We start from the raw sequence: 22,994 nt of genomic DNA, 5'->3' as shown, positions 1-22,994 counted from the left end.
TCAAATAAAAAATAACCAGAATCTGACTCTTTTTGCAAAAACCGTTCTGGGATGATTAGCGTCATTTGCATGTGTGTAATCTTATCTCAATCACGAACTGTTTGCTATTCTATGGCAGCTGTTCGCTAGGAGAACAGAGTCATGGGAAGCGGCGTTGTTTACTTCCCCCTTCCTCCTTGGCCTCAACACCTCTCACTTGCTATTGTGGTGTTTACTATGCAATATACAAAACACCTCTTCACTCCAGCGCTGGTAACTCTCTGCTGATTTCATTAGGGAAAGGCTGCCAGGGCATTAAAGGGAGTTAGAATGGGGTGAGTTGCCAATGTAGAGGAGGGGATTGTTATTTATTGAGCACCATCAGGGTGCAGAAAAAAGGAAAGGACAGTCTTTGCCTCAAGGGGTTTACAATCTAAGTACAGTACAGTACAAATACACAATCCACCATATAATCGGATACTGCTCACATCTCAGAGCAGTGTGGATATTTTTTGGTAATGTAATTTTCCAGAATTCTTAGATTGGGGCTTGCTATCAATAGAATTATGGAAGAAGTGCAGAGCTGTCAACTCCAGTGATTTTATTGGAAATCTTGCCATAGTTCCTGTTTTTCTTAAAGTCCCAGCTCTTGGAGCTGAGAATCTCAACTTTCATTAAAAAAAAAAAAGGTTCTGAAAAGCCTGACAATATGAACTCAGTGTAACCTAAATGCTCAGAAACTGGATGGCAAATATTTTAAAAAAGGATTATTTTTTTAAAAGCTAAATGATTTTTAAGCCATAAGGCCTGATGTTTTGGGGCCAGACTCGTGGTTTTTAAATGCTCAGGGGTGGCAGTTCTGTAAGTGCATGTGAGGGATAGATTTGAATGAGAGAGGATAACTTGTGGATAAGGCACTGGACAGGGACTCAGGAAACCTAGGTTCTGTGCCTGGCTCTGACACTATTTTGCAGTGTGACCTTGAGAAAGTCGTTTCACTTCTGTTTCCTTTTTCATCCTTTAGACTCTAGATTTCTCAAAGCAGCATTGTCTCTTACTGTGTGTTTGTACAGCACCCAGAAAAATGGGCTCTTCTCTCAGCTGGGGCCCTGTAGCTGCTACTATACTACAAATAGTAACTCCAATGAGAAGATCGGGGCTAAAGTAAGGAGGAGCATGGGACATGGTGAGGGCTGTCCTGGCTGAACAGTGCTTCCCCACAGGTCCCGCTCCACCTTGATTGGTGTAGGGAGCTCCCCCTCTTGGTTCAATTGACTCCAACCTCCAGAGAAGAGGGTAGGTGTTTGGCACTCAGGGGTATGCAGATTCAAGCATCAAAGGGATTGAAAAAGGTAAAAGATAGCAGTGGGAGAAGTGTCCAAGAGGGGGGACATTTTGGAGAGGAAATTGGAAAGAGGAAAGGAAGGAAAAGATGTGAATGGGGGTGGCACTGTGCAGGACCCAAAAGGTGAGGGTGTTGGGGGAAGGAGAGAAGAAGCCATGGAGGGATCCTGAGAGAGGAGTGACATGATCCAGTAGCAGGAGCATTTTGTTAGCAATAGCGTTTTGTACAGACTGCAGAAGGCAGGGCAAGCACAGCGGAGAAGGTTTCAGAATTGCAGGAAGACATAGCCGAGGGCTAGACTAGGACCCAGGGAAGGAGACAAGCCGAGCAGGAGTCCTAGGTAAAGTTGCCACCTATTCACTCAGCTCACATTCTGACAGGTGTCCTTCAGGACATTTAAAACAGTTTCAAAATATCTGGGGGTGACAAATTCCCAGCACAGGAATGCAAGGGGTTTGGTCCTGAGGAACTAGAAAGCAGCATCCATAAGCTGGAGTCAGTGGCTAGTATGGAAAGAAAAGTGCTGCATCTGTAACCCTGGGTGAGGTGTTCTGTCCCATCTAGTAGCACCAAGACCACTTAGAGAGAGCAATTAATGAGTCTGCTCTACAGCCTTCACTAAGGCATAAGACATAAGGCTTTTAGCTCATGCAGTAGAGACTCATGCATTTAGCTCCAGAGGTCCCAGGTTCGATCCTGCCCGTCGTCGACAGGGGGTCTGTCGGTGTTACACATCCAACGCTGGAACATACAAATACAGAAGAAACTGGCTGGATAGGAGAACATATAAAAGTAATAAGCAGGGAACACAGACGAGGGAACAAATGCAAACCATGCAACGGCCAGGTCTTTGCAGCAACAGCAGTCTTGCTTCTTTGGGGAGCCTAGGTCACTTCTTTGCAATGGTGAGTGAGTGGGAAGCACTGCACTGCTCAATGCATTTCCCTGCTGACTTTCTGGTTCACTTTGGGCCGAATTCTGCTTTCAATGAAGTCAGGAGTTTTACCATTGACTTCAGTGGGATCAGGACTTGGTCTTTAGCAATTCTTTCCCAACTGCTCATTCCCCTAAGGTTACAGTTCATGTTCCACCCTCGGCTTTGCTCATCAGGGTCAGTGCTTTCCCTCCATTTCTGCTAAGCTCGTTATTAGTGTTACGTCTCATTTCTGGAAGTGACCTTGTATCAATGGTTTTTGCACACCGCCTGGTTGGGAATGTGATAGAGGCTAGAGGTGCAGGCCCAGCAAGTGTTCAGTTAATGACACAGGACTGAAAACACTTTGTACGGTTTGGTTTTTTTCCAACGAGTAGGTGAATTGATTTTTCATAATTTTCTCTATAGCTTTTGTTGCTAGTCTATCACTGTATTCTAGACCATATGCTGAAACCACCACATACCTGAGAGTTACCATAACTAACTAGTCACAGATGTAGTATTAAATCCATGGCTATTTTCCCTCCCTCTTCTGTCCTATATGGCACACATTACAGCCATAATATATTAAACTTTCTTGGAACAGATGCTTTTCATAAGCAAAATTACTATTATGCATTTGCAGAAAAACATGTTCCATTGCCCATACAGTCAGCAAACACCTGTTTATAGAATTGGCACCTTTTTTTCATTTGGAGCATGTTAGCTTGAAATATTTTACTGTTACGTGGAGGGAAGAGTCAAGACTTGCCACAGAGAGGAGATGTTTTCATTTGTCAGTTCTTTTCTGCTTCTTCAGCAGTGTTTTTGACCCTCGTCACTTGGGGATTCAATTTCTTAACAGCTTCAACAGCTTCCTAAACATTCTTTAGCAAGCAGATTAGAAGGGCTGCCTTTCAGTGGTGGGGAATCAGTCAAGGTATTTTTCAGTGGTTATTCTTTTAAAATAATTGAACATGTATTTAGTGTTCTTGAAAAGTGCGGTATTGGAAGCTGTGGGGAACTAAGTTCTGTGTTTAAGTCACTGAACTGATAGAGCATGGGTAGCAGCAGTGTAGGTTCCTTGCACAGCTTGGTCAGCGTGCTTCAGCCCTGACCTAGAGGGACCACTTCAAGGGATCTTTCAAGTTCATTCAGTCTTTGGCCTCCCTACTGAGGCTCGCCGTGGTGTTAGACTTTGTGCCTTGGACACCCGGGTCACTGGGACAGGTCAGAGCATTTGGTGCACAGATAGGGGCACTAGTGGTGGAATTAATACACATTAATTAAACTCCTTTCCCCCCCCCAAACATAGGATTTCAGCTAACACTTAAACTGAAACTGCCTGGGGCCTCTAAAACATGAAATAATAATGGGAAAAATAAGCTCCTAAAATACAGTAGAACCTCAGAGTTATAAACATGAGAGTTACAAACTGACCGGTCAACCACACGCGTTTAGAACCAGAATTACGCTATCAGGAAGCAGCAGAGACCAAAAAAAAAAAAGAAGCAAAATACAGTACAGTACTTGTTAAATGTAAACTACTAAAAAAATTAAGGGAAAGTTTAAATCAAAGATTTGACAAGTAAGGAAACTGTTTCTGTGCTTGTTTCATTTAAATTAAGATGGTTAAAAGCAGCATTTTTCTTCTGCATAGTAAAGTTTTAAAGCTGTAGTAAGTCAACGTTCAGTTGTAAACTTTTGAAAGAACCAAAATGTTTTTGTTCAGAGTGATGAACATTTCAGAGTTATGAACAACCTCCATTCCCGAAAGCCCCAATTTTATAGCCCCATAGCCTGAGCCTCATGGGCCTGAGTCAGCTGACCCAGGCCAGCTGCTGCTGTACCACGGGTCTTTTATCACAGTGTAGACATATGCTAAGTGTCTGAACAAGGCTTACAGAGCCCTCTGTCTATTTATGAAACTTTTCTTTTCACCCTGTGACCATGTCAGAGAAATTCCCTGAGTGGAGTTCTCTGCCCCGTCATTTCTCACATGAACTCCAGAAAATCCCCAATGTCAAGCAATTGTTATCTAGACCTAATATGAACTAAATTGATTACAAACTAAGTGAGAAAGGGACCAAATCTTTGCCAGAACTGGCCAGCTGAAAATTATTCTGGCATGGATTGGGGGATCTCTCAGCTGGTGTAAAGTTAGCAGAGCCAGCACTTGCGCCAACCACCCCCAGCTTGGTATAGAGGGTGTCAGGGACAGAGGGATCTATTGGCACCAGGGTAGACCTCTGTTCTGCTGATCCTCAGCTGGTGTAGGGGCCCTAAGAAGAGCTCAGATGCAGAAGAAAATCTGCCCTAAATGATAATGACGTCTGTTACACTCATGCTGCAAAACGTCTGTTAGTCTATAAGGTGCCACAGGATTCTTTGCTGCTTTTACAGAACCAGACTAACACGGCTACCTCTCTGATACCTTAGACCTATGATATTGTTTCTAATGTTTATTTTAGAAATGTATTGCTCTGTAGAATTCTGGTCCCTTGAACTAGCTTCATGAAAGTAATATGGAGTGCTGAGCTCAACTCATTAAAGATTAGAAAGACATGGATCATCTTGTAGTTAAAGCAAAGGGCTAAGAGTCAGGAGATGTGGGTTCTGTCCACAGAACAACGGCCAAGGAAACCATGCTAGCATTTTTCTAGAGAACTGTGCTTAAACCAGTCAGCACTCAAGCCTTGTCTACACTGGCAAAACTACTAATTGTTGACAATGGGTATCAGCAATTGCTCAGCTAAACCCATTGTTGACACCTACTGTTAGCAGTTCATCATTTTCAAATACAGACCAGGTTTCTAACATGATTTCCTGGTCTGGAGAATATGGGAATAAAGTACCAGCAAAAGGTGTGAATCCCATAAGAGTCAGGTGATGAAGGGCCTTAGTAAGTGTGTAGCTGTAATGAGGAAAATAAGTTAGTGCAACAAAAGATAAAAAGCAATAGGCCTGGTCCGGATCTCATTTACAGTGGCATAGAGCCCTGATCCTGAAAGGTATTAAGCAGCTCCTGGGAGGTGCTAATGCCTTCAACTCTCATTAACTTCAAATGGTAGTGGAGGGCACTCACCAACTCCCAGGAGGTGCTCAGCACATTGTAGAACTGAGTCCTAAAGCTGAAGTAACTCCACTGAAGTAAAAAGAACAGGAGTACTAGTGGCACCTTAGAGACTAACAAATTTATTTCAGCATGAGCTTTCGTGAGCTACAGCTCACTTCTTCGGATGCATAGAATGGAACACACAGACAGGAGATATTTATACATACAGAGAACATGAAAAGGTGGAAGTATGCATACCAACAGGAAGAGTCTAATCAATTGAGATTAGCTATCATCAGCAGGAGAAAAAAAAACTTTTGAAGTGATAATTAAAATGTCCCATAGAAGGTGTGAGGAGAACTTAACATAGGGAAATAGATTCAATTAATGTAATGACCCAACCATTCCCAGTCTCTGTTTAGGCCTGAGTTAATTGTGTCTAATTTGCATAATAATTCAAGTTCAGCAGTCTCTCTTTGGAGTCTGTTTTTGAAGTTTTTTTGTTGCAAAATTGCCACCACTGAAGTAGTAGGGCTCATCTTGGCCTCACCTGTACCACTGTAAATCTAGTCTCAAAGGAGTCACTCCAGATTTACACAGATGAAAATAGGATCTGACCAAATGGTGTTACACTGGTGTAAAACTGGTGTGAGAACAGAATCAGGTCCAATATAGCCACTCACAAAAATTGAGGGTAACTAATGGTGCCCAAACACCCTTAGCCTCCTTTATTAAACTAACTGTACAGCTAGTTGAAAAGAGCAATTCCACTTTCAGAACAACTGCATACACATTCTCAGGTGCTAGAAGTAATTTAACTTATAAAGACATAGCATATATCATGAGAAACTCATCTGTTCACTCATATAAAGAGAGAGATTGAAATGACTGGGGTTGTGTTTCTGAGAGAGGAGACGTGATGAAAGTATCTAAACACTGAAGGATAAAAAGAAGGTATGGTAGACTGAGAGTTTCTATTCACCTGTCTCATAATATAAGAACAAGGGCAAAAATCAATGAAATTGGAGGGCACCAAATTCAAAACTAAGAGGAAAGAGGATAAGAGCAAATTATTTTTCACACAAGCAACCGGTTGAACTGTGGATCTCATTGTCACAAGCTATCACTGCAGCCCAGAGCTTAGCAGGAACCAGAAAAATTATATTGATAACAAAAACAATTACTTACTATAATAAATATTCAAAAATAGGAGTTTGGAAGGAATATAGTCCTTCAAGTTTCAGGGCATAAACTAACCTCTAGCTACAGGAGGGTTAGGAAGAAACTTTCTCTGGAGCAGGTTACCCCATAAATGCCTACTAAAGGGTTTCTTCCTCTGAAGCAGCTGGTATTGGCCACTGTCAATATTGACCAAATATTGGACCAGGTAGATGTTGGGTTTGATCCAGCATTGCAATTTCAAGGTTCCGTGTTTGTTTTCGGAAAGTAAGAGATAATTATATCTTCAAAGATTTTTTTTCACAAAACTGAATTAGGATATCATAGGAGTTAGAGAAGGAAAAGACTAAATCACCTAGTCCATCCATCTGCCAGAGCAAGAATACTCCTCACAGTATGTTACCTAGTACCTTGTCTGGCATAGTTTCACATATCTCATGTCATTGGGCTTCCATAGGTCAATGGGGAGTTTTCCATTCTTCAAATTATTCTTTTGGAAAAAAGAAATCAACAAAATGGCACCCATTGGTATGAAACAATGGTAAATTGGTTTGATACAGTGGTTTCCTAATTTAACACAGAGCACTGCGTCAAAGGCAATGATGCAATAATATCTTTAGCACAGCGTTTTATGTTACAGTAGGAAAGTAACTTGAGTCTAGAACAGTGACCAAGCTGTGAGGTAAGTGCCAGTAATAAAAATAGCTTATTGTAAGTGCTTTGTGCTTTAGACCCTACAGTTCTATAGAATTTAAGAGGGGGGAAACCAATAAGCTTCTATAGAAATTAAATAGAATTTTATAAATATTATTTTATGAACATAAATCCTTTTTGAACCGTCCTACAGATGTTAATGAGGAATTATGCCCCTGATATAGAATCATATGGTTGGTTTAAAAGTATCTATAGCAAGGATAACATTCTACGTGACTCTTCCATAAGGAAAGTAGTTAGTATATGATAACGATGGTGTGGTGTGGAGAAACATGCATCTTCTATAGACACATCCAGATAGCTCTACGAGAGACTGCAGAACCCCTTCAAACCATTAGGCCCTCACAAAAAAGAAATGCACTACCCAAGGAACTAAAGAACTACAATAATTTTGAATTGACAAGAATATTTTGAGGGCAGTTTTTGGTTTTGAATTTGAACTGCTATATTTACCTCAAAATACTAGCCTTATAGATGTATCTGTCATCCACTGGGTTAAACAGTAGACAGAAAAATACAGATACATGTCCTTAACTGAGGAACACTGAGCATTGGACAATCCAATTCTGAGGTGGGTAAAGTTCTTGTTATCTGATATATACCAGAAGTGCCACAATTTTTACAAATCCAAACAAATCTTGACATAGGAGGTCAAGATTCTGGAGCTGCTGGAAAGAGGCCAGGGAAATGAACCAATCCAAGAGCAGCCCATCAAGACAGGAACAGGGAGAGCTATTCTACATAGTTATCCAATGTCACAAATGATCCTTAATATTTCTATGGGGCCCTAGGATTATGCTTTTAACAAGTTTTTAATAGAAAATCATTCTAAAATTACTGACTGGCAGGTGACACAGCTATCTAACTGTTCCATGGTTGTACTGTTATCTATGCAAAAGCATTGGTCCACTTCGGTCCAATGTATGTTGAACATATGAGTCCAGGCAAAATTATCTCTAGATGAAGCATACCAGTTGCACAATGCATGATTGATAGACCAGCTTCATTTTCCCTTGAACCCCTCGTAACATGGAGAGATTCTGCCTTTAGATGAGCTTCTGCCTTTTAGACAAACAAACAGGGGTGAGTCTCATTGCATTCAGTGCATGGCCTGTGCACATATACAAAGGCAGAATTTACCCCAGTGCACATTACACATTTCCTCCTCTATATACACTTAGGACCAACCGCTAATGTCCCACTAAAATCTTAGCTCCACTCCTCTGGAAATGCTTCCCGAGGAAGACCAACTAAGAACTGAATGATTTGGCTGTTTTAAAATAACGTGTGTCTACTCTAATGCCCTCTGAACACATACTGGTGATGACTAAGAGAAATGTATATTAGTGGTGGAAAAGTCATGTTAATTACACTGATTCTTCCCAAGGGTCATGGTAATGTTAGTATAGTATATTTACATAAAAAGGCTAGGAAAGAAGTAGTCACCCTACCAAGATGAAAGTCTTTGAAATCTATTAATTCTTTATACCAATAGCCTTGTGTCAGAAAATTGTTGTTATTACAAACAAATCTTGTTAGGAGGTAAAAGGCATCAGCACAGATTTTGTTACTTTCATGTTATAACTGTTTTTTTTTTAAAATGAAGTTAAGGTGTTACCTTCCATTTTGGATACAGAGGAAGTACCGGTGCTTAATTAACTGGGGCTAAGCATTACAACAATAAAATCCTTTATTAGGCAAAGTCTCATTTGGATTAATAAGAAGGAGCCAACGCACACTTTATTAGGCTTTTTTTTTAAATCTAGGAAAATATGATTTAAGGGTGCCACTGCATCTTTAACTTGCCCAGGTTATGCCCATATGGTTCTCTTGTAGGGGGTTCAGAACTATAGTTGTACCTGTATACAATGCCATATGTACCGCACTGAGGATCAAAAGGGTAAATAAAGAATACTGTGAAAATCTTAATTAATCACTTCTTTGTTTTTATTGGTTTAAGTCTCAATCCTGACATTGGATGGGTTATAGGCATTGTGAGAAATAACCTTCAAGTACCCTTTCATTAAAGGTTAGGCTGATTAAAGGCGTGAATAATGAGAGGATACACTTGTACTGTACAAATTCTTTTTCTAATCAGATACCAATCCTACAGCAGTAGAGATCACGTGAGATTCAAAAATTAATCTGTTCATTCCTAACACACACATCACTGATATCACACAGAGGAAATTATAAACTTTCTAGCAATCCCTTATTGGTAGTGGACTGACTACAACCTGAGAGGGTGATACTGCTCAAAGCAAAAGAGGTTGTGAACACAGGGTAACCGATGGAAGGACAAAATGTAGAGTTCAGCTCTCAAATTATGAGCCCAGTCATCCCCATGGGCAACTCCCCCTTGCAGGGAAAAATGTCCAGGAGGAACTCTGCAAGGTTCATCTCATGAAGTTGCTTTCCTGGTCTCACTTCATGGGGTAGGGATGTCCAACCCCATACTAGGGGAGAGAGTGTAGCCTAAATACCACATGCAGGCTAGGGCTACACAAACCAATCAGGCTGCAAGCTGGCAGTTTCCCAGGCCGCTGCACAGCCAGCCCGGCCCTTTCACATGCTTCCTAGTCAGCCCACTCCACACAACAATACACTAGGAGCCATGCTGTCATTGGGTCTCCGCCCCCTCCCCCCATCTATTCCCTACTAACACGACATGCTCTGGTTCAACCACAAGCTGTTGGGTGCAGGAATCACCATGGGAGGTTCTACGGCCTTGTTAAGTAGCTGGTCAGACTACCTAGGATATCTTACACTTTTGAAAGCTGAGGGCCCCTTCAGAAATATGAAACCAGTTGTGCCTCCCTTGAGCCCTGGCAGGCGTTGTTAAAGGCCAACCCCAAATGAGGGTCACAAGGTATGTCAACGCTATGGATATACCAGCATAGCAGTGTTAGCATAGCCCTGTAGGGTAGTCACGGCCTACACTGACAGAAAGGGTTTTCTGTCAGTGTAGGAACACTGCCTCCTGGCACAATGTTAGCTACATCTACGGAACCACTCTTCTGTTGACGTAGCTGCGTCTACACTGGGGGTTATGTCAACACAGATCTGCCAGGGTGCGTTTGTTTTCACTCCCTTGACCAATGTTAATACACCCCTATAACTTAAAAGTGCAGACCAAGCTTCAGAATACACTGGTTCCTCCTCAAGGGATCCTCCCTCTCCTTACATATTAGGATGAGCAGTGAAAGTGTTAATGTTACCATTTAAAGTATGAACATTAGCATCTGGGTTAGCACCCACTGAAATGAATGGGGCAGTTCACATTGTTTCAGCTTGTTACCTGAACCCTCATCAGCCCCCTACCACGCAATGTCTTTCTCAGGACAATTCAGCAGCATTGAAACGTCATTGCCAGAGCTGAATCATCATTTGTGGAAACCCTATCTTCCAGGCAGGGCCGGCTCCAGGCCCCAGCACGCCAAGCGCGTGCTTGGGGCGGCATGCTGCGGGGGGCGCTCTGCCTGTTGCTGGGAGGGCGGCAGGCAGCTCCGGTGGACCTCCTGCAGGCATGCCTGCAGATGCTTCACCGGAGCCGCGAGACCAGCGGACCCTCTGCAGGCATGTCTGCAGGAGGTCCACCGGAGCCACGGGACCGGTGACCGCCAGAGCGCCCCCCGCGGCGTGCCGCCGTGCTTGGGGTGGCGAAATTGCTAGAGCCGCCCCTGCTTCCAGGCGCAGCACTTCCCAAAAGGACATTATAGCAAGGGCATTGGAGCCTTCCCAAAAGTGGGAGGGGGCTGGAGGCCCACCTTCCTGTTCCCCCCGAGGCCTCTCTTCTTCCCCCAAAGCCCCACCCCCACCCCACCTCTTCCTCCGGAGACCCTGCCCCCGGCCAAGCTGGAAGTCGGAGCAGGACCGGGGAGCCTGGACCCCTCTCTGCTTGGGGGTGGGGAGGGGAATGAAAGCAGCCCCTGCCCTTGTCCCCACCCCCAGCAAGATGGAGGGACTTTGTAGAGTAAACAGAGCTACACCAAAATAGACCAGTTGAGGGTATTCAATTGAGGGTATCCCAGAAAGGGTATTCAGCTCCCTTCAACCCATGAGTATTCCAAAATGGACATGAGCCTTGAAGGAAATTCTTGGCCAAAACAGTAGTTAAAGACCCCTGTGTGCATTCAGAAAAGTTTGGGGGGATAGATAAGCAACATCTGAAGAAATTACCATTGAAAATAAAATTAACACACAAAATCTTGCAATATGTCAGAACAACACTGAAGATCTAACTTAAATCCACTAAGACCAGGAAATTAAAATAGAGTTAAATCTTTACTACGTCCTTCTTTTGTTGTGCCTTGTAGGAATCCAAGAGCACATGTGATCGTGCACAGAGTACAATTTACCGGTATACTGCAAATGCAAGGCAAAAATGACCTGAGTGAAGAATGGCGAGTGGTGCCCTACCTCTTAATTTCCACCTTTTTTAGAAAGCAAGCAACAGAGGAGTTTGTTTTCTGATCCTTAAACAATGATCTCTCTCTATTTCTCAATGGTCTCCTCCCCACAAACAGCACCACAATTGGCCTTAGTACTTAGCATCCTTATTAGTCTCAACAGAGACGGTAACGAGTGAATGGTGTGGAAACGGAACTACCCTCGTAGTCTTAGCGGTGGTTACTCCAGATCAGGACTGAGACAGCTTACATTGCTGCTTGTCCTGTGACCAGACAGAGGACTTCGAATGGACTGCCTGGAAACTGAGCACTTTTGATGACCACAAACATTTCCTTTAAAAAAACCAAATCAAAACAACCCCCCCGCCAAAACACCCCCTTAAAATTAGCATTAACCGAATTAAGCATTTAGTGTTTACTATTTATTTTTTCTCTCATGATTTGAACAGATATCTCTTGAATCTCTAACAATTACACAAGAGACTAGAAGCACAATATAAACTCATTCTTAGCCCTACATAGTTGTTTTTTAAGTTAACCAAGCATCCCAATGCAATGCTGAATTTGTCATCCATATTCCTCTCCCCTTAAGCTAGACATAATAATAAGAAAGTTGTGAAAATCCAGGTACAAAGAGAGAGAGCACCTCACCATTTCACTGCACTGAATTCATCCCAAATACAAAAAGCAAATTATCTTTATGCATGGTGTGCAGACAAATAAATGAGCAGTTGAGAAATGTGTGCGGGGAACTATCTATTCTGATGGCAGTACCTTTCGCTGGAGATGGAATATCTGTTTGGGTGATCTGACAAAAATCTTTCAACCAGGTTCTTATGCTATAAGTGCATTACATTTGGCTAGATTCTTCTCTCATGTGATAAAGCAGTTAGGGGTCCATGTAACAGACACTTTTGCACTTCTCAAATATTTGTCTCTCGCAGGGTTCCACATGAACAATCTGCTCTTCTCATCAAACTCTTCTGTTTGGCAAACTTTAATGCAGTTTACCTAAATCCGTGCTAGACTGTAAAAGGCCTAATTGATTTAACATGTTTATTCCTGATGATGTCAGGCAATGGTTATAACAAGCCACCAGATGAACTGATCTGGTGGCAGGTAAACTTAGGTTTCCAATCAGAGGCTTATAACATTAAAGTCAAATGCTCTTAGCATAGCTCATTCCTGAAAAAATGTATCCAGCCTTGATAAAAAAATCTCAGTGAGTTACACCAACACTACAAAGAAAAAATCCCTCCCTCCCAATAGTGTGCTGCATTCTCATATTGATACCTTAAAGAATAGCATGCAGATGTGAAGATACATTTCAAAAAGGAATTAGAAGTAAATCCAGGATTAGAAGTAAAAGTTTCCATTTAAAAACTAAATACCACAAGTTACAATGTTATCAGCACCATGATTAGAAGAAGGATGAAGAAACTCTTTAAATATGGGAATGACGGAAGAAGAAAAAGTTCTGCTCTCAGTCTTGCACAGTAATGTGCAAATGTAGTGTCTCCTCTGCCTATGTGTGTATGTTTCCTGCTTGACATCAGCAGGAAATCTACACATATAGGTTTGCAGAATACTGAAGATGACCACTACTGTGAGCATCTCAGAAGAGAAATTGGCTGTCCATCTGTATACATGCGGTATACTGTATGTTTCCTGTAGTTGGCCACTGTACTCCAGTTGTATTACAAAGCATGTTTCAAAGGGACCATCATTTCTCCTGAAATTACTGGCACTGGAGGAGCAGCAGAGCTAGCAAGCATGGTTTCAGGAGTTTATATATCTTTCAATCCACATGAAATAGGTCCAAGTAGCAATTTTCTTGGAAAGCCAAACACAGAGGTTTTACTTAGGTTGGAAATGGCAAAGTATTTGTATTACAAAAATAGTTACAATGCACTAGATATTTTGCTGATTGCAATAATTACAGCAGCAATTTCCTTTTATCTAGTTCAAAGTCTCAGTTGCTTCAAGTTTAGAGCTGTCGCAGAGCCAAATGAATAATACAGGGTCCACATTCAATGGAGACAGTGCACCCAAACCAGCTGCTGGCAGTGGCCTACTTTTGCAAATCTACAGGGAGTGAGGGAAGGACCAAGTACACCAGGATGCAAGCTCCCATCTACAGTTAACATTACTCTGACTCAAAATAGCCTATCAGGAGTATCACAGGTTAGAGCAACAACTGGATTCTTGAGGGGGATAAGCCAGCATTTACACTGAATTCTACATACAGGGAGAAATCAGTATTACTGCAAAGCTGTCATATATGCCATTGTGTGAGTGCCTTCTTATTTTAAATAAGATCATGTTAACGTGAAGAAACATTGGGCACATTATGAAATTAGGGGAATCAGAGAAGAAAGTTGAGCTGCAGCCAATCTCTTTGAGAATGAAGGTGGCACATCCTAACAGTGTTACCTGTCTAGGAGAGGAATTTTTTTTTTAAATGTCATAACATTTTGTTTTAACTTTAGAAAAAGGTTTTGTAATCTGACACGCTAAAGACCAATTCCCAACTAAATCATCCCAGCCATGGCTTTGTCAAGCCTGACCTTAAAAACCTCTAAGGAAGGAGATTCCACCACCTCCCTACGTAACCCATTCCAGTGCTTCACCACCCTCCTAGTGAAAATGTATTTCCTAATATCCAACCTCAGCTGATAAAGTCCTAGTGCAGAGGGTCCTAAATATCCAAACTCTCCTCATTTGCCATTTAAGCAGATTTATAATTTACAGAATATTATTATATCTTTACAAGCCAACTGCAGCATAGTTAGTCATAACTAGACAGATAACCACTGTAACAGGAGTGCATACAGAGTGGCATGTGTGCACCACTGGATAACTGAGGCGTAAGTGAACCTTAGTTTTCTAGGTACTTTTAGAGGAGACTGATGAAAGTGTAGCTTTTCTGTGAATTTCTGATAGATCCCTCAGCAGGAAACAATTACATGTAATACCAATTTCCTGCAGAATCTCACAAATCCGTCCCTGCAGGGATTTCACCTTTCAGTGGTCTCCCCTGTACAGTACACAAATCTAATTGGAATGGTACAAAGGCAGATCTGTGAAGCAACACATGTTTTGCACTCTCTGAAGGCTGGAGAAAATAGTCTCTCATCTTTTAATAAAAGAGTGTCGCCAAACTATGCACCCTCCAGTGACCAAGATGATTCTGCACAAAGCCAAGAGGTGGATGTAACACATGGTGGAACATGCACATACAGCAGGTCCTGCTGCTTTTGAGGCACGAGATTATACTTCTGCCTTGACAGCAAAACTGGTAAGAGTTACGTCTGTGATAATTGGACACACTCGGGCATTGAAACATCAGTGAAAGGGTGCACTTCCCTAATGACAGCCTGCTAGAAAGGGGAAAGCCTCCTGGGAATGCATTTCAACACCACTGCACTCTCCAGCTACACCATCAGGATAAAAGCGGCTGTTGCCCCAGAGCTCTGTCGGAACGGTTGTCATTCTCCACCAGTAATAGCGAGGGTGCCAGTGCTGAGGAGATCACAGAGGCAAACATCAGATACACATTTAAAAACAAATTAGAGAGAGGTGCTAACTAGAAACAGATCCTCAGCTGGTGAAAATTGGGTTAACTTCACTGAAGCTGAAGGAGCTACACCAGTTTACCCCACAGGATGATTTGACCCAAGAGTCCAGCTCCTAGTGGGTGTGCATCCATAAATAATAAACTACCACCACAATTGGCACTAACAGGTATTCTTGTTGGCAGACTCAGCAGGGAGAGTGAGGGCTGAATGGACAGGGAAAACGCACTACCTTTGCCCCAGGGCTGACCCCTCCCATGGGGGTTGAGGCAGGACAGTAAGGGGACTCTCACACTGCTGCCTGTGCTGTTTCTGCTTTGTAGGTGAACAGAGATTTCCAGTCTCTCAGCCTGGCAATGAAAATTCACCTACACTACACTCACTTAAAGAAACCAAACAAAATAACCCAGGGGTTCTACTGGATTATTGTCATAATCATCAGCTTACCTTTTTATTTTGTATCAGAGGGGTAGCCGTGTTAGTCTGGTTCTGTAGAAGCAGCAAAGAATCCTGTGGCACCTTATAGACTAACAGACGTTTTGCAGCATGAGCTTTCGTGGATGAATACCCACTTCTTCGGATGCATCCGGTATTCACCCACGAAAGCTCATGCTGCAAAACGTCTGTTAGTCTATAAGGTGCCACAGGATTCTTTGCTGCTTCTTTTTATTTTGGATGCCACTGTCTTTTCTAGTAGCTGCTGCGTTCTTGAATGGCTGCCAGCATGAACGTGGGCCCAGTTTTCAAAGGGCCCCCACTTTCTGCACACTCAACGTTTGCTCAGACCTCCAAACCACTGATTTACACAGCCAAAGTGGGTACCTAAGTATGCAGTTTCCTGATTACTGTGTGCAGGCAGATGTGCACACACAGACCTTAGGCCCTTTGAATACTTACTTCTGTGTATGTGCATTTGTCTGTCTTATTCTTTAAAGCATTATAATATGTCTCAGATGTGCAGACACCATGATCAGCAGCTAACTGCACATTTGTGGCACTGGTAACAGAATGAACTGGTGAGCTTGGCCAGTAGCGTTTACCTGTGAGCAATCTGACATATCGCCCTAGCAAAGGAGGATGGTAAACACAAGCCAGTCCATTACAAGATGGCCTGTATCTTAGAAATTCTGACAGGTAAACACCGATGGGACTTGTCCTACTTGGTCATGGTTATAAATATTCAATTGGGTTTATGTCTTTTCCAGTATTGAGCTCTTTATTAACTCCAGCTCAGGTGGACTTGATGTTAACACTCCAGTTGAATCTGATCTCAGTTTCTAACTGTAGCGCCCTTACGGCTTTATCATTTAGAATGGAATTTCTGCATGGAAAGCACATTGTCATCTAAGACTTAATTTTGAGCGTTAATAAAGAAAGGTAACAAGGTATGTGCTGCTGGCAAAGTAATAATTCAAATTTTCACTAGGATGGGGCTGAAATAATGAGAGGACTAAAACAGCTGGGAAAGCTGTTTAGTTGCAGTTTCTGGGGACCAGACTGTGCCACACTGCTCTGCAGATATGCAAGGAAGGGGGTAGGGTGCCTCTGAGTGGCAGCCAGGAACAAATGCATTCCCTGCCTGTTTTGGAGTCCAGAAACTGCTCCCTCTCTACACCCCTTGAAACAGTGGGTGTGGAGGAGATGAGGTTATGGATCTGTCCCCAAGCACTGGCAAGCAGAGCGGACAAGGTGGATGGGGGGAATATACGGCACCCCTGTATGTGTGCCAGGGAGCTCTGAAAGGAATTCTGCCTCTGCTGGGTTTTCTCCCCACCCCAATGCAGAGCGGTGTCTAAAAGACACAATAGAGGGGGTGGAGGAAAGGGGAGTGTAGAAGTACAGAGTGTAAAAAACTGTGACCATTTCAGCCTTTGACCTTCTGTGCTGGTCTCTAGCACCTGAAGAGAGCAGAGAGAGGGAACAGTTCTGTGCATGAGACTTGAAGAAAGCATGATGCTATCTGTACCAATTTTTTTTAAATTGTTCATTGCTTTCTAACTTGGGGGAGTTGAGGGGCACAGGGTGCTATCCCTTTCAGAGAAGTCAGAATTTAAAGGCCACTTTTGCTATTTTCAAAGAGCTTAACATCTACAAGACAAGGCGCTGGCCTACTCTCTGACCACAGAAGCTCATCTTAGTCTGGACTGGCTGCCATAACACCATCTCTTGGCTATTTGGAAAGTTAATTATTTTCTCTCCACTACAGCTGGTCAAAAATGCATTTTTCCCCTCATGAAAAATTTTGAAACAAAATTTCTCATTTCATATGTTTCACTTATCCCAGAAAACGACACATAATGTTTCCATCCAACATTTTGATTATGTTTGATTCAAATGTTTTTTTGAAAACTAAAAAAAAAAAGGTTGAAAGGTCAAAATTTTGGATTTTGTTTTTCCATAGATCCCAAAGCTGGAAGGGACCATTGTGATAATCTCGTCTGGCCTTCTGTAAATCACAGGCCATAAAACTTCCCCAAAATCTTAGAAAAGCAGCCAATCTTGAGTTAAACATTGTCCATGACAGAAAATTCCCCACAACCATGGTAAATTGTTCCAATGGTTAATTACACTCACTGTTAAAAATTTTCTCATGATTTTCGTTCTGAATTTGTCTAGTTTCAACTTCCAGCCATTGGATTATGTTATACCTTTTTCTGTTAGATTGAAGAGCCCACTATGAAATATTTGTTCCTTACGTAGTTACTTACGGGCTGTAATCAAATCACCCCTTAACCTCCTCTTTGTTAAGCTAAATAGACTCAAGGAGCTCAGTCACTATAAGGCAGGTTTTCTAATCCTTTAATCATTCTCATAGCTCTTCTCTGAACCCTCTTCAATTATTCAAAAACTTTCTTAAATTGTAAGCACCAGTACTGGACATAATATTGCAGCAGAAGTCACACCAGTGGCAAATACAGAGGTAAAATAACCTCTCTACCTTTACTCAAGATCCCCCCGTTTATTCATCCAAGCATCACATTAGCCCTTTTGGCTACAGTATCACAGCCAGAGCTTATGTTCAGCAGATTATCCCTCTACCTCCCCAAATCTTTTTCAGAGTCACTGCTTCCCTGAAAGTATGGCCTACATTCTTTGTTCCTAGATGTCTACAGTGACATTTAGCTGTATTAAAATGCTTGCCATTTTCCCTATCCTGCCTTTTCACTACCCAATTCAATAGGCTGAAAAAAATGTTTCATTTTCTCCCTCATTTATTTCCACCTCTCCCTTTCCACTCTAACTTTTAAAACTTCATCAGCTTTAGAAAAGCTACAGTGCTTTCCTCTTGCCACTCTGCAAGTTTTCTAAAGTTGGAGCCGTTTTGAAAAGTCACAGTGTAAAAAGAACAAAAAGGAAAGATAGAAAAACATAAAAAAACCAAGAAAAACCATTGTACATTATTCATTATATTGAACTCAGTGACAAAAAGGGAGAAAGGGGGAAAAACAAAATTTCAAAATTTTGAAAAAATTTGGTTTTCAAAAAATGAAACAAATTTAAACTTAAATGTGAAATTAAATGAAAATGCTAGTTTCAGTTCACTTTGAATTTTTCCATTGAAAAATGTAATCCAAAGTGACATCTTCCTGCAACAAGCATCATTTTTGACTAAATATCACTTTTTGGCAGGAACATTTTTTGACCAGCTTTGCTTTCCAATATGGAGGATTCAACATATTCTTCCATCACCTCTGGGCTGGATTCCTACAGTTTGTTCTGCTTTGGGTTCCCCTTGAAGTTGATCCAGAAATTGCACCACCTGCTGAAGAAAGCTTCTCATTTGCTTCACATGGAGGTAGAAAGTGTGTTGCTTACCCTTTGAGATGTGCACTCATTGCCAATAAGCCAATGGGTGCACCCTTAGGCTTTAATGTTGAGATATAAAAAGCCATGGGGCACATAGCCCAGCTTTCCAGTATCTCACCTGATATTCATGTCACCTCATCTATTTGTATTCATAATCTTGTAGCTGTTGGAATTTCTCTAAATCTCTAATCCAAACACGGCATTCCCCACTTGAGATCTCAGAAAGAAAGGAGCCAGGGTAAACATGTAATTTACATGTTAATAGAGGTCTGCTTGAAAGGAGGTATGTGTCCTAGACCAATTAGCCACACAACTGGCAAATTAACTGATATGCATTTTTAAATTGCAAAAAAGACCACAAGTTAAAATCTGTGTTTGTAAAAGCAATAAAGAAACAATGGAAGAGGAAAGGATTAAACTTCTTTTTTATCTGTGGCATTTTGAAGTGTTAATTGATATCAGGGTAAATCCAGGATTGAAATCATTCTACAGCCCTGAAGACTATCATTAAGGCATGTGTATGAAAGGAAGTTGTACTTTAGGCTATCCAAAAGCTTACACAAAGGCATAGTTTGATACAGCTCTAAAAGGAATTACTCCTTGCTGCGATTTGTATCACCTTTACTCATAATGGAGAGAAAAGATAAAGGAATAGACCTTGGCAGGGCCCGTGCAAGGAAGTTTCGCCTAGGGCACGAAACTTCCACCTTGCACCACCACCACCCCCAGCTAACCCCACCCCCACCGGGATCTCCCCCCCACAGCAGTAACCCCCCCCCCACTCCCTGCGGCAGCTAACCCCACCTGGGGAGACTCCCCCCGTGGCAGCTAACCCCGCCCTGTGCGACTCTTAACACTTGCTTGTACAGTCTTATTGTAGGGCCTATTTTAAAGTGTATTGTTACCTTTAGCCAGTCTCCAGTCAAAACTGCAGGAAGTTAAAGCATGGTTTTGTACGTGTGTCTTTTGTGTTTTATTTTAATTGGGAAGCTACCAAATCAGTTGTGGAGAAGTAATATGCTGTCATTGAAACTTTTACAAAATTACTAACGGTACAAGTGAAAACAATGACACCTGATGTGCACTGGTATAAATAAGAGAACCAGATCCAGAAATTCTGGCATGCTTTGAGAAATAAACACTTGTGCAGTATGTAATTACTGAATTACAATTGATAGTGTTTCTGATGCATGCTCTTAAGTTGACAAGCACTCTTATCTTTAGCGATATTAGTTGCCTATTCCACTTTCATACCAGAAACATCTGGCAGCCTTTTGTACTATCAGGGTGAAAAAAATAACCACCCACTATTAGCAGCATCATTCTTTGCTTGAATTCTTTTAAGACAACTTTACGCTTGGAGCTAATTTTCCTAACCAAGTTGCAGTACTCTGTGAATAGGGGCTGACTGGATACTAGAGATGCAGGTAGGCCTGTAACTATAGGTGTACACACATTACCAAAATTCAAAGTAAATAATTCCATTGGAGTCACTTCTGCATGTGTGAATTTGATGCTCTTCATTGGCTAGAACTAAGCACAATGAACCACTCTTACACTAGTGTAAATCTGGAATAACACCATTGAATTTGTCCCTGTGTGGGCAGGCACTGTTTCATTCTGGAGCCCACTTCTACCAATACACCTCAATCCTGGTCTGAAACTTCCTGCTTGGGCTGGGGTGGCCTGCTCTTTTAAGGCCCTGAGACCTGGAGCTGGCCATCTCCATCCTGTTAGCCTGCCTCACACACCTGGGATGGGGGCTGGGGTTAATTAGTAGGACCAGCTGAGTATGGAAGAGCTGATTCTCCCATACAGAGCAGTAGGTGGGGAAAATGTAATCAGGAAGTTTAGAGAGAGACTGTAGAACATGGGAGAGGCTCCTGCAGGGAAGACCTTGAGATGAGGGAAGTTGCTCCAACTAGGAAGGGCTGGGAGTAACCTGCTAAGGCAGGAAGGACCTTGAGACACCAGAAGAGTTTGGGGCTATTCCTAGCTTAAGGCTGGAGAGAAAACTTCTGGGTTTATTGTTGAACTTTAGTGTAATAAACCACACCCTAAGGAGGGCTGTTGTCACTGCATTCAAAAAAGCCTGTATGAAGTTGATTTAAGAAGCCCCTTGAAGAAAAGGAAAGTGAGGTAAGTCACCTGCAGAGCAACCTCTGGCCCTGGGGAAAGGCTCAAGAAGCAGCCAGGGTGGTAATACTGCTATACCAATCTTAGGCATATCGCAATTATATCAGTGTGTATGGTGGTTTCTACCAGGGAGAAATGCTGATTAAAGTTTAAGTTGAGGCCATTCAAATCTTTCCCACCTGTGACCCTGAGTCAGGACTGAAATCCCAGATACTCCACTCAGAATGGGGTAAATCAGGAGCTTCTCCATTTAAGTCAGTAGTTACTCCAGGGTAATACTGGAGTAAGTGAGCAGGAAATCAAGTCATAGGTCTCCAGAGGAAACAGGCCTTTAGTTCAGAGTCTTTCACTGAAAAGAAGGGTTTGTAATAGAAACAAAGATCCATAGTTTCATATAAATTATCATAATAAAAGAAATGCATAAGCAATCAAATATGCAATTAATTTGTATATGAATCTCTTGCTCCCAACTCTTACTCAAGATAGTTATATAATTGGAAAGCTAGATCAGTGAATGGACTTCAGTTATGTTTCTTTCTGAAACATTGTATCTGCCCGTCCACCCCCCCAGCACTTGATTTGGGAGATGCTTGGACAGGTTATTATTTATGACAGCACAAACTGGTGGTACCAGGCATGCCTCTGCAGTAGGGAAGGAAAATACTAGCACCAGCATCTTTGCACAGCATATGTATGTGATGAGATAATACTCATCTGGCACTGAGCAGCTACTGGAACTCACTAAATCTTTGTTTTGTAATTGCGTGCAGAACAGCTACTGCCAGCATCGTACATGATTATATAGCATGCTGTAATAAATTAAAGATTTCAATAAAGCTCTAAATTGTGTAAAGTTCATGTTATTTCCAGAACTTCGACTAAACAGTTAGGGCCTGATTCCCCTCTTACTTACACTGTTGTAAATCAGAAATAGCCACTTGGAAGTTAATAGAACTACACAGGTGTAAAACTGGTGCAAGGGAGTCAGTGGCTTTTTAAACTCAGGTGGAAGACATCAGAGATGAATCACTCTCAAAAGCTGTATTAGTATTTATACGGTAACCTATAGTTAACTTTAACTAGTCTATGTTATTGGCATTTGTAAAGGAACTGGGAATCAGCCAGTCATTAGAAATTGTTTGTTTATGTTCTGCAACAGATCTTGCCATATAGAATATTATTCTGTTAATCAAACTACGCGATGAGGTATTTCCAGTTCAAAACCCATCTGGATAAATATGGCCAAATTCTGCTCCCTCTTACATTGCTGTAAAATCTAGGATAACTCTACTGACCTCAGCTTGGTCCAGAGTGCATCCCTGTGGCTTTTGTTGGTAAATTGGTGGGACAGTTCATCTCTCATAGCACTAACAGGAGCAGAGTGTCCAGTTCCATGGTGTTCTGGAACTATCTGTTTGAATGGCCACGTTTGAGTGAAACAAAAATGAAAGAGATGTGGAAAAATCTCTTTATGTCTATAAAAGGATCACATCGAAACCACAGGATTTTGTATAGGAACCTATTTCCTTAAATAGTAGTAACTGTCATTAGATACATTCCCTCCGTTAAACAAATGGTGGCACAGAAAAGAACTACTATATCCCACAGCCGTTCCCTCTCTTCCTCCTCCCCCTCCCCCTCCTCACATGTCTTCAGAAACTGCAGATTTCGGACACAGAAGAGGAAAGTGATTGCAAAAGAAATATACAATTAAAGGAAAATCTGCAGGGTGGGATTTCACTGCCCTCCTCAAAACCCACCATTTTCTTCATCTGAACTAGAGTAACTGAAACCTTGAACTAATTCTTACTGAACTGCTAAAATATTGTACAAATTCACACTGGAGACCGGCCACCTGAGGCATACCCAGGGTCCAGAATGA

At 42.0% G+C, this 22,994-nt stretch overlaps 1 protein-coding gene across 6 annotated transcripts in view; it reads right to left on the bottom strand.

Moving 5' to 3' along the window:
- Nucleotides 1-22,994, bottom strand: part of JCAD (junctional cadherin 5 associated) — a 90,422-nt gene that overhangs the window by 42,190 nt on the left and 25,238 nt on the right. The window contains exon 1 of one of the 6 annotated variants that reach the window (XM_045005010.1): nucleotides 22,408-22,523. The exons of 4 other annotated variants lie outside the window; for them this stretch is intronic. The gene's annotated coding sequence lies outside the window, so the exon portion shown is untranslated. Of the gene's footprint in view, nucleotides 1-18,859; nucleotides 18,878-22,407; nucleotides 22,524-22,994 lie in introns of those variants that run through there. One more of the 6 variants, XM_045005012.1, reaches the window with a different exon arrangement.

This window comes from Mauremys mutica, chromosome 2 (genome assembly GCF_020497125.1).
Source record: "Mauremys mutica isolate MM-2020 ecotype Southern chromosome 2, ASM2049712v1, whole genome shotgun sequence".
Classification (NCBI taxonomy): Eukaryota; Metazoa; Chordata; order Testudines; family Geoemydidae; genus Mauremys; species Mauremys mutica.
Note: the sequence above shows the minus strand (reverse complement) of the source record. Positions and strands in the feature narration are given on the sequence as shown.